The sequence below is a fragment of the Sinocyclocheilus grahami genome, unplaced genomic scaffold, assembly GCF_001515645.1.
Source record: "Sinocyclocheilus grahami isolate Dianchi unplaced genomic scaffold, SAMN03320097.WGS_v1.1 scaffold942.1, whole genome shotgun sequence".
Taxonomy (NCBI): domain Eukaryota; kingdom Metazoa; phylum Chordata; class Actinopteri; order Cypriniformes; family Cyprinidae; genus Sinocyclocheilus; species Sinocyclocheilus grahami.
The window spans coordinates 20,454-31,742 of NW_015506121.1; the positions used below are offsets into that span (position 1 = coordinate 20,454).

The 11,289-nt window shown below is 43.2% G+C and overlaps 1 long non-coding RNA gene across 1 annotated transcript in view; it reads left to right on the forward strand.

The window, feature by feature from the left end:
* The window catches only part of LOC107564506 (uncharacterized), a 23,368-nt gene that overhangs the window by 1,416 nt on the left and 10,663 nt on the right, over nucleotides 1–11,289 (forward strand). Inside the window, exon 2 of the long non-coding RNA XR_001606242.1 lies at nucleotides 5,509–5,511. This is a non-coding gene — a long non-coding RNA (uncharacterized lncRNA). The remainder of the gene's footprint in view (nucleotides 1–5,508; nucleotides 5,512–11,289) is intronic.

Sequence of the window (11,289 nt, forward strand, 5' to 3'; positions counted from 1 at the left end):
CCGAAGGAGGTTTCGGAAGCAATACACATATGAACATTCCTTGGGTGCATATGGAAGAATGGAGGTGATTGTAACCCTCTTGGAATGGCAGAAGTCTGCCGGGGAAACACGGGCTCAAGGCTATACCGTGGACTTTACACATATGGGACCACATAGGCCTTACATATGGAACCCAGCCTTCTACCTGTTCTCGAGGATTCAACGAGTGAAGGCCTGGCGCCAGACGCTCCGCCATGTCTGGCTGCCGAGGGGACGGAGGAGCTCAACAGGGTCTACTATATGGACTCTCTGGAGTGGTTTTTGCAAGCCGACCCGAAGCCGGGGGCCTCTCAGTGCTTCTACCCGTTTGAGGTGAGAACACAGGAGGATACCGGCTCCACACGAAGGCTATAGAATCTAGCGAAGGTGTTAGGGGTCGTCCAGCCCACAGCTCTACAGATATCCAGCAAAGCTAGGGCTGGGTCTGCCTCCTCCGAGGGCAGCGCTTGGAGGTTCACCACCTGATCCCTGAAGGGAGTAGCGGGAACCTTGGCATATAGTCGGGCCGGGACCTCAGGGTTACCTGGGAGTCAGCCGGCCCGAACTCTAGGCACAAATCGTTGACCAAAAATGCGTGCAGGTCCCCTACCCTCTTGATGGAGGCCAATGCCAGCAGGAGCAAAGTCTTCATCGAAAGAAATTTCAGCTCGACCGTCTGCAAAGACTCAAATGGGCCCTGCTGTAGTGCTGTGAGCACTAGAGTCAGGTCCCAAGAGGGTATAGAGGGGGGCCGTGGAAGATTTAACCTTCTCGCCCCCTTAAGGAACCTGACGACCAGGTCATGCTTCCCCAGCGACCTCCCTTCTACGGGGTCGCCTATTTGGTTAGCCATGATTGCAGCGACATAAACTTTGAGGGTGGAGGGAGACAGCCTTCACTCCAACCCTTGCTGAAAAAAGGACAGCATGACTCTGATCGGGCATATTCGGGGGTCTTCTCGGTGAGAAGAACATCACTCAACGAACAGGTTCCACTTCAAAGCGTAGGCGTGTCTCGTAGACGGTGCGCTCGCTGAAGTGATGGTGTCAACTACCTCTTGAGGCATGAAAATTGCATGTTATTTTTTTTAGTACTGTCCCGAATAAGCTATTCCACATAACAGATATTCACATATACTCCACAAGACAAAATAATAATTGAATTTATAAAACAAATTACCCCATTGAATCTTATTACTATGTGTCATTTCCTGGATGATCCACAAATGTTTTTATATTTTGTGATAGTTGTTTATGAGTCCCTTGTTTGTCCTGAGCAGTTCAACTGCCTGCTGTTCTTCAGAAAAATCCTATAGCTCCTGCACATTCTTTGGTTTTCCAGCATCTTCTGCATATTTGAACCCTATCTAACACTGACTATATGATTTTGAAATCCACCTTTTAACACTGTGGACAATTGAGGGACTCATAAACTATCACAAAATATAAAAACATGTACTGATTCTCAAGAAGGCCACACAATGCATTAAGAGACGGTCAGTTTAAGTCAGTTATCTTTTGCTGAAGTGTGTCAGTAGGAAATATCAATTTACATTTCCAAACATTCATTTTGCCATTAATTGTAATACTCCAGTGAGATTTTTATTTGCACACGGAGTCTGACAACAGCCAGTGCTCCACACTAGAGGTCTGCACAGGACTGTTTTTTTAGTCCCGCTTCCGCAAGGTTCTATTCCGCAGCCGCTCCCGCTATATATTCACACTTTGTCTGCTTAGAATAATTTTCTTAAATTAAATCTAAATTTAGATCTCTTTGCCAGAATCTCACATTTAAATGTCCGCTACTGAAAGAAAGAGAGATAGGCTGACAAATAAAAGTGTAGTCTGCACAAAATTGTATGTTATTTTATTCCTCTTGTCAAGAGTCTTGAATTTATTGACTTTGACTTGAATTCATATGAATTATCTTAAGACACTAAATTTGTTTAATATTTTATGCAACACAGTAGGAAAAAAAGTGTCAGAGAAAATACAAAAAATGTTGTACAAAAATTTTATTTCTTATTTTTATTCGTCTTGTCAGGATCCAATTCGTTTAACATTGACAACACAATAGGGAAAAAGTGTAGGTAAAAATGTAGAATGTACAAAATAAAAATGTAGGTTGTACAAAAATAGCCTATTAGCTATTTTTATTCGTCTTGTCAGGATCCAATTCGTTTAACATTGACAACACAATAGGGAAAAAGTGTAGGTAAAAATGTAGAATGTACAAAATAAAAATGTAGGTTGTACAAAAATAGCCTATTAGCTATTTTTATTCGTCTTGTCAGGATCCAATTCGTTTAACATTGACAACACAATAGGGAAAAAGTGTAGGTAAAAATGTAGAATGTACAAAATAAAAATGTAGGTTGTACAAAAATAGCCTATTAGCTATTTTTATTCGTCTTGTCAAAATACTAAATTGGTTTGACATTTTCTTGTTAACACAGTAGGAAAAGTGTCGCAGAGAAAAATAAATAAATACAACATCTTTCATTTAAAATTATAGGCTTAGCAAAATATAAACAAAAGCGAGTTGAACGTCCGTCAAGGACAGCGAATCCACACTTTGCTCCATCCTTATTCTGCTTCTGTCACTCATCGACAACCTGCCTGTTCTGTCTGAGGGCCGTATATTTACCACAGGTACAGCCTGCTCTGAGCATCGTTATGCACATGCTGCGCACAGACAATGTAAATAAGATGCGTGACGTTTAAAGCATGTTTGCAGCGCGTGCATAACAGTCCTGAGCGCAAGCTGTACCAGTGGTGAATAAGAATAAAGCGCAGATATGCTGTTCTAAATGGACGTCAGGAACGGGATATTGTTAGACCGCTCGCTCCCCTTCAAATTACACCAGAGTTACCGATCGCTACCGCGTTTTATTCGGGCGGATCCCGCGGTAACTTAGTTACTGTAATAATATTACTTTTTGCAGTAACTAGTAGTGTAACTAATTACTAATAAGATTTCAGTAATAATATTACAGTTACCATCCATAAAACAGCTTAGTTACTTTTGATGCCTCAACCAGGCTGATTTAAAATCCAACACTCAAATAATTCCTAGATTTATTTTCATAATTTTCAGGACTCGCACATGCCTTTGATGTCCCCAGTGCAGCAGACAAGCTTGGAAAATGGAAAAGCGTACATTCAGCAGATGTAATATATTGCATTATATTGATTTTGTCGGGAAAAAAGATGATCTGAGCATTATTGTGCAAGTTGTGGCTTTACTTTACTTTGGCATTACATCCCACCCACATCCCTCTGATCAGCATGTGGTACATTATATGACTATGTATATATATTTTTTTTTTGGAAAATTAAAGTTTCTTACAAACTTATGTGATTTGATAAAATACATAATAAAATATAATCGTATATGGGTAACGGAGAAATTACAATTATCCTCAAGCTACCCATGACAATTAATGAGATTAATGCAACACAATGTTACTATCAATCACTAGAATTTTATATGGAAGTAGGCCTGGGCGATAAAACTTTATCAGTATTTATCGACGGTACACCTTCTTCGATATCGATATAAAAACTGTTCGACACAGCGCACGATATAGGCACGTGCTATGAGTGACGCAGACAGCACACACAAACACGAATACATGCTGAATTGAGTGCTGTGCCTGCCTGTGATGAGGAGATTGAGAATAAAGAATGATTATTAGTCGAATTTAAAATAAACATTTTCATTTGAATATTAGGAGTGCATCAGGGAGTGTCAGTGGCGCTTATGTGATTTGATAAAATACATAATAAAATATAATCGTATATGGGTAACGGAGAAATTACAATTATCCTCAAGCTACCCATGACAATTAATGAGATTAATGCAACACAATGTTACTATCAATCACTAGAATTTTATATGGAAGTAGGCCTGGGCGATAAAACTTTATCAGTATTTATCGACGGTACACCTTCTTCGATATCGATATAAAAAATGTTCGACATAGCGCACGATATAGGCACGTGCTATGAGTGACGCAGACAGCACACACAAACACGAATACATGCTGAATTGAGTGCTGTGCCTGCCTGTGATGAGGAGATTGAGAATAAAGAATGATTATTAGTCGAATTTAAAATAAACATTTGCATTTGAATATTAGGAGTGCATCAGGGAGTGTCAGTGGCGCGCGAGATACGGTGTGAGCAGTGGCGCGCGAGATACGGTGTGAGCAGTGGCGGCTCGTCGGGGGAGGCAGGGGAGGCACAGCTTCCCCATAATTTTGAGGTGAAAATGGGAGGAGGACGATTTAATGTTAATAAAATTCACAATTAATTGCAGTTCATGTCTCAGAATGTGTATTTTCTGTTTGTAATTTCACAGTTGTAATACCATAACGTGAAAGCGCCGCTTTTCTATCATGAATGTACCGAATCTGCTGATGTAATTGCAACCGCTTGGTGATAGAGAAGGGGAGGGGAAGGCAGGGGAAGAGATGAGCTCTCGTGCCTCCATTGGTAAAAAAATTTAGCCAATCAGCATCGAGTGTTCACTTTTAGCTCTGAGGAGTGTTGAGAAAAGAAACCTCGTAGGGGAGGCTAGCCTCCCTTCTGATATCAACCAATCATCAAAGAGACGTAAATTACGTGATAGTAGTTTGAATGTCTGCCGCTGCGCTGATAATGTACCAAGTACTTATGATGAGTAGCGATATTGAATATTTGATCGCCAACAGATTTACCAAGCTGTCATTCAAACAGTATATATACAAATTTAGGGAAAATAGCCTAAGCTGGATATAGGTTTATTCCTTTTCACTGTGTCTCATATGTTTTTAAATGCAGTCTGTGGGATGTTTGTCTGAATAAATTGTGTTAATTATAAATACAGTGGTTAAATTTAAACATTTTTTTTCTATTGCTTTTTGTTTAAAAAAAAGGTTATAACATGTCAATAATTATTGATACAGAACGATATGAAACATTATATCATTGATAATTGTTTTTGCTATATCGCCCAGCCCTAGAAGATACACAGTTACAACTTCTGTGGGGCATGAAGAAAAAGTAATGTAACTACAGGTGCATCTCAATAAATTAGAATGTCGTGGAAAAGTTCATTTATTTCAGTAATTCAACTCAAATTGTGAAACTCGTGTATTAAATAAATTCAATGCACACAGACTGAAGTAGTTTAAGTCTTTGGTTCTTTTAATTGTGATGATTTTGGCTCACATTTAACAAAAACCCACCAATTCACTATCTCAACAAATTAGAATATGGTGACATGCCAATCAGCTAATCAACTCAAAACACCTGCAAAGGTTTCCTGAGCCTTCAAAATGGTCTCTCAGTTTGGTTCACTAGGCTACACAATCATGGGGAAGACTGCTGATCTGACAGTTGTCCAGAAGACAATCATTGACACCCTTCACAAGGAGGGTAAGCCACAAACATTCATTGCCAAAGAAGCTGGCTGTTCACAGAGTGCTATATCCAAGCATGTTAACAGAAAGTTGAGTGGAAGGAAAAAGTGAGGAAGAAAAAGATGCACAACCAACAGAGAGAACCGCAGCCTTATGAGGATTGTAAAGCACCCAAATAAATGAACTTTTCCACGACATTCTAATTTATTGAGATGCACCTGTAGTAGTGTAACTAATTACTGTTGCCAGAAAGTAATAAGTAAAGCAACAATATTACTTTTGAAATGAGTAACTAGTAATGAGTAATATCAAGCATAGCGTTAGTTCTGGCAGGTCACGTTAGTCAAGCTTGCATCAGCTGACTCTCAGCTGATCCCCATTTACCTATGGGAATATGACACCTATCTAAGCATTCATATATAAGGTCGTATTATCAGCAGTTTTCGCATTGCTCAATAGCTCCTCCATCCCCAGCTCCTCTGTCAGTCAGGATTCAGCCTTCTGATTATCCTTTGAATCAGACAAATTCTAAAATGTGTACATAAAATTATTGAACTTTAACAATATCTGCAATATATTTATGTTGGTTCTGTTCTGTTTACCCTGGGGGTTATTGCTGCTCTCCCTGCTCTCATCCATGCTAGGCTGCATGGATGCGCAGGGAGTTCTTGCCCAGAACAGAACCTTACCGCCAATCCAAACTGTATGCTAATTGTCAATCATCTTTGACGATAGTGGTCCTGACAGAAATATTACTTTCTTTGAGTAACTAGCCCAACACTGGATATAAGACACTGGAGTTCTCTTGTGTTTTTTGTCAAGGAAAATTGAAATGAGGAATGGGATTTGCCTGCATTTCATTTCACAACACATTCAGCTGATTTGTTTGTTTTCTAGTGTTCTTCTTATAGCAGAATGTTGAAACTAAGCATGGAAAAGTTATCTGCAGTGCCAGGGCATAGCAGTGCATCCAGAGCTCAGCGGGAGGGTACAGAGAGCTTGTTTGCTCAGTGGCAGCTGGCTTGCAGAAATAGGGGAAGTTTCTTTAACTGCCTTTAAGTAAGCCTTTTGGATATATTTACCCTGGCAGACCTCTGACACACCTTTCTCAGTTTCCTCTTTACCCTCAATATGCAAAAAAAATACTTATAATACTTATACAAAATATACTTCAGAGCCAAAAGTATTAGATAACATGTTGTGGTTGTAGTGGAACACATGCTTTATCTTCTCAAGAATAATGTTAGAAGAGACCTCATTTGGAAATATGAATCCCACTTTCCTGCTGAATCTATCTTTCAGCTGTTCTCATACGTACACATATTGAAATATGTCATGTACGAAATATTGAAAATCTGGAGCTGGTTCCAAAAAATGCTTTTGCTAGCTTATTGGATGTCCATTGCAAACCATTACACTGCAACTGATTATAGTTTTGACTGCTTAGACCTACCTCGTTCTGGTTCTGTCTCTTTTGAAAGAGTTGATGTGGAATAGGGAGGGTGCCAAGCAAACAGCAATGTTGTTAGCGGTCATCTGATTCTCCTTGACGCATGCGACCACCTCTTGGAGAAAGAGAAGGAGGCTTTGAAGGGCCTCCCTGTTTTCGTCAGGCAGAAGGTAGATGGCTGCTTGAACCCCTTCAAATTGTTGATCTTTGGGAAAGTCTGTATAGGGAAATCAAAGACAGTAAATATAGAATAATGGATTAGGAACAGATGTTTCAGCTCATCTCTAAACAATCAAATTCAACAATTTGTTACACTTGGTTTAACAACAGTATATTATTGACTTACAAATTTTGTTTTGACTTGAGTTTGGCTTACATTGGTAGATGTGCAAGAAACTTTCACAGTTTGCTGGAGAACATGGGTTCAGTCAGGTCTCTGAAATACTGCTTCACCATGTCGGCCACATCAAAAGCCAACTGATTGTAAAAGGACATGCCATCGGGGTCAGCCTCCACCATGTCCCTTAAATTTTGAATACGGATTTGACCCCAGACTTTCGGAAGAGCCCAACCTGTCAAGTTCGACCAAGATATGTGTTGGCAAAGGGGATAAACTGTTACAGACTGAAATGCTACAGTTTACTCTGCTGCAATTATCATATAATATTCATGGATAGAAACTTTAACATTAAATAACATTAACAATAATAATGAATAACATTAAATCGTTTTTTAACCATATATACAGTATATATATATAGAGTGCAGCTATGGGTTCAGCCTGTCTAGTCTCATAGAAAAAACTGTGACTATGCACATTTATGGACAACCTAAAATGTCACAGGTAAAATTTGCTGCATCCAGGCAAAGTGTCCACTAGTGGTGCTGAAGAACAACATTTGCACTCTGAGCAAACAAATCATTAAACACAGGGTAACACTTTAGATTACAACCCGCAAAGAACAACGTAAGTATACTGAACACCGTAAATTCAGTATACTTACGGTGTTCATTTCTGCAATTATAGTGTACCTAAAAAGAACATATGTGTAGGTATAATGAACAATGTGTTACGTTTGGGTAACAAGGGGGTAACAACCAGATATGCAACGTGCAAAGAACTGCATAAGTAAACTGAAGTTACAGCGTTTTTGATTTAGATTTTTTATTATAGTGTACCTATTCAGTACCTCCGTGTAGGTATAAGGGAATAATATGTGACGTTTGGGGAATAAAGGGGTAACAACCTGTAAAATTACAAATCATTTATACTGTATGTATTTTGAAACTAAGGGGTACCTATTCTAATACGTGGTATGTATGGCCTAAACAACAATCTTATGTTTGGGAGTGATTTAGAAAGACGATACTTTTTATAATTTTATATTGGTAGACCTATTTTATTATAGGCCTAGGTATTTTTTTTAACCATTCTATTATTAAAGGATACATGATGGAGATTACTGAAAAACAAAACTGGACATCTAGTGAAATGAGTTAATGAGTTTCTGCTATGATTTATAATCTACTTACATTATGAAAGCTTAATCATCGATCTCAGCTGAGTCACACCAGCAACTTCCCAACACCACTATCACCAAATAACTGCATGTCGCTTACCGCTTTCCAGCTGTTCGCAGAAACAATACACAATATAACATTTGTATTTCAGTGTATGCATACTGTGATGTTTTTTATAGCAAAAAAAGTAGAGGGTTTAATTTGGCCATCAAACAATTAAATTAAAACTAGTGCAATAATTTTCTCTGTAATTACTGTGCAAATTTACACTTGTTCTGTGTTTAAGTCATGTTATGTGCTTGTTACCTCCTTGTTCCATGTAGTTACAGTGTAAATACAACAGTTGTGGGCTATAAATTATAGTGATGCTTGTTCCTCCCTTTGTCACGACACGGTGTGTGGAGGCAGGCAGGACAACGAGTACGACAAGGATTCCAATAATGATTTTTAATGTAGACACAACAAGGCAGATTCAGGTAGGTGAGACACACACACACTCTGGGTAACATTCACAATAACTGACAACTAAAGGTCAGACAGACAGGAACTAATATAGGGTGGATAATTAGTGGCAGACAGGTGAGCACAATGAGGGTAATTAACTAATGATTAGTACGGGCTAAACCAACAAAAGGGGAAGAAATCACTATAAACAGTCCACAGGGGCGTTACATTACTCCCCCCTCCCGGAAGGTGCATCCTCGCACCGTAGAAACAGAGGGAGGGGCGGAGGGGGAATAGGAGGAGGACAAAGCAGTGGATGTGAGATGGTGACAGGGGAAGGCAAAGGGCTGGCAGGCAGACCAGACAGGTGGAGGTTCCGGCGGAGGACGGACTTCCAGGAGGAGGACGGCTAATAGATTCCAGGGAGGTGACGATGGAGGGAGGAGCCAGGGAGACGACAGGAGGAGCCAGGTGGGACCCAGGCCACAGCCATAATAGCGGCCCACGGTGGAGCCGATGGAGGGAGGAGCCATGGAGGAGAAATGGCCACCGACTTCAGGGGCTGACCAACGGCGGTGGAGCAGGTGGTAGAGGAGCCCTAGGCGGAGACAGAGAGCCAACGAGCCAGGGGGATGCTGAGGATCCGGGGGGCCAGGGTGGAGCCGAGGGCTCTGGCGACCAAGGCGGAGGCAGAGATCCGGAGATCCGCGGCGGAGCCGGAGCGACTGAGGACCAAGGTGGAGCTGGCGGGAGGAAGGAGCCCAACGGAGCCGGTGGGACAGAGCGACGAGGTGCAGCCAGAGGAGTGGAGTCCAGAGGCGATGGCGGGTCGACGCCCGACCAAGGCGGAGCTAGAGGGACGAGGGAGCCTGGTGGAGCTGATGGATGGATGGGTGACGGTGGAGGCGAGGGAGTTAGGAGCCGAGGTGGAGCCACTGGGTCTACGGGCCAAGGTGGAGTCCGGGCCTCGGAGGCTGGAGGCAGAGGTGAGGGAGACTCCAACCCCGGCAACGCTGGAGGATGGCAGTCCCGCGGGGCTCGCACCGCAATGATGGTGGGCTGAGGGCGAGCAGAGGGGCTGCCAGACGACAGCGGTGGAGGAGGCTGGAGCAGGCGGGAGGGCGGGAATTTTTGAGGAGCGGGTACTGGAGAAAGCTCTTGGGCTGAAGCCCTTCCTGGGCGGAACTGGGGATCAGGAGCCCTTCCTGGGCTTAACAAGAAATCAGAAGCCCTTCCGGGGCTAACCGAGACATCAGGAGCCCTTCCTGGGCCGAACTGGGGATCAGGAGCCCTTCCTGGGCTTAACAAGAAATCAGAAGCCCTTCCGGGGCTAACCGAGACATCAGGAGCCCTTCCTGGGCCGAACTGGGGATCAGGAGCCCTTCCTGGGCTTAACAAGAAATCAGAAGCCCTTCCGGGGCTAACCGAGACATCAGGAGCCCTTCCTGGGCCGAACTGGGGATCAGGAGCCCTTCCTGGGCTTAACAAGAAATAAGGAGCCCTTCCTGGGCAGAACTAGGGATCGGGAGCCATTCCTAGGCTCACTAGGGGATCGGGAGCCATTCCTAGACTCGACAGGGGATCGGGAGTCCTTCCTGGGCTAAACTGAGGATTCAGAGCCCTCTGTGGGCTTACCTCTGGAACAGGAGCCCTTCCGGGGCTAAACTGAAGATTCCGAGGTCTCTCCTCCTCGTTTTGACACCGAATTCCCTCCATAGTCCGCTCACTCGCAGCCATGATGCAGGAGTCAGAGCTCCCTTCCGCACTCTCCTCATCTACGGCTTGCTCCTCCGTGATGGGCACTGTCGCCGGCTCTCGCACCTGGTCTGACGTGTTGGGCTCAATATCCGAGGCAATCCTCTTCTCAGCCGCGGGGCTTCGCTCCGGCTCGTGGATCGCGGCGAGAAATGGCTCTCCGTCATCGGTGGGCTCAGGCTTATGCTCCGTACCGTGGGGAGATGGTGGACTGGGCTCAGGGTCCTGAGTGGGGCTGGTGTTGTTGTCAGCGATGTCCACGGTCAGATGGGAATTGCAGGACACCAGCACCCACTCGATGAAAGCGGCGAGGCTCTCTCGAGGACCCTCCCCAGACAACTGCGCTCGTGTGGTGGCGTTAAGTCTAACTTGATAGAATGAGCAGAGGCAGTTGTCCGGGTAGTGCGTGAGGTGAGCCAGGGACAGAAAGTCGTTCGTGTGGTCCTCAAGAGAGCGTTCCCCCTGCTCCAGCAGGAGGATTTGGAAGGCGGGGTAATCCATAACACGAAAATAAAAACTGACAAAAACCGGTAAAACAAACGAGGGGAAAGGCGCCGCTATACTTTACTTAAGGTCAGTTATTCTGTCACGACACGGTGTGTGGAGGCAGGCAGGACGACAAGGATTCCAATAATGACTTTTAATGTAGACACAACAAGGCAGATTCAGGTAGGTGAGACACACACACACACACACT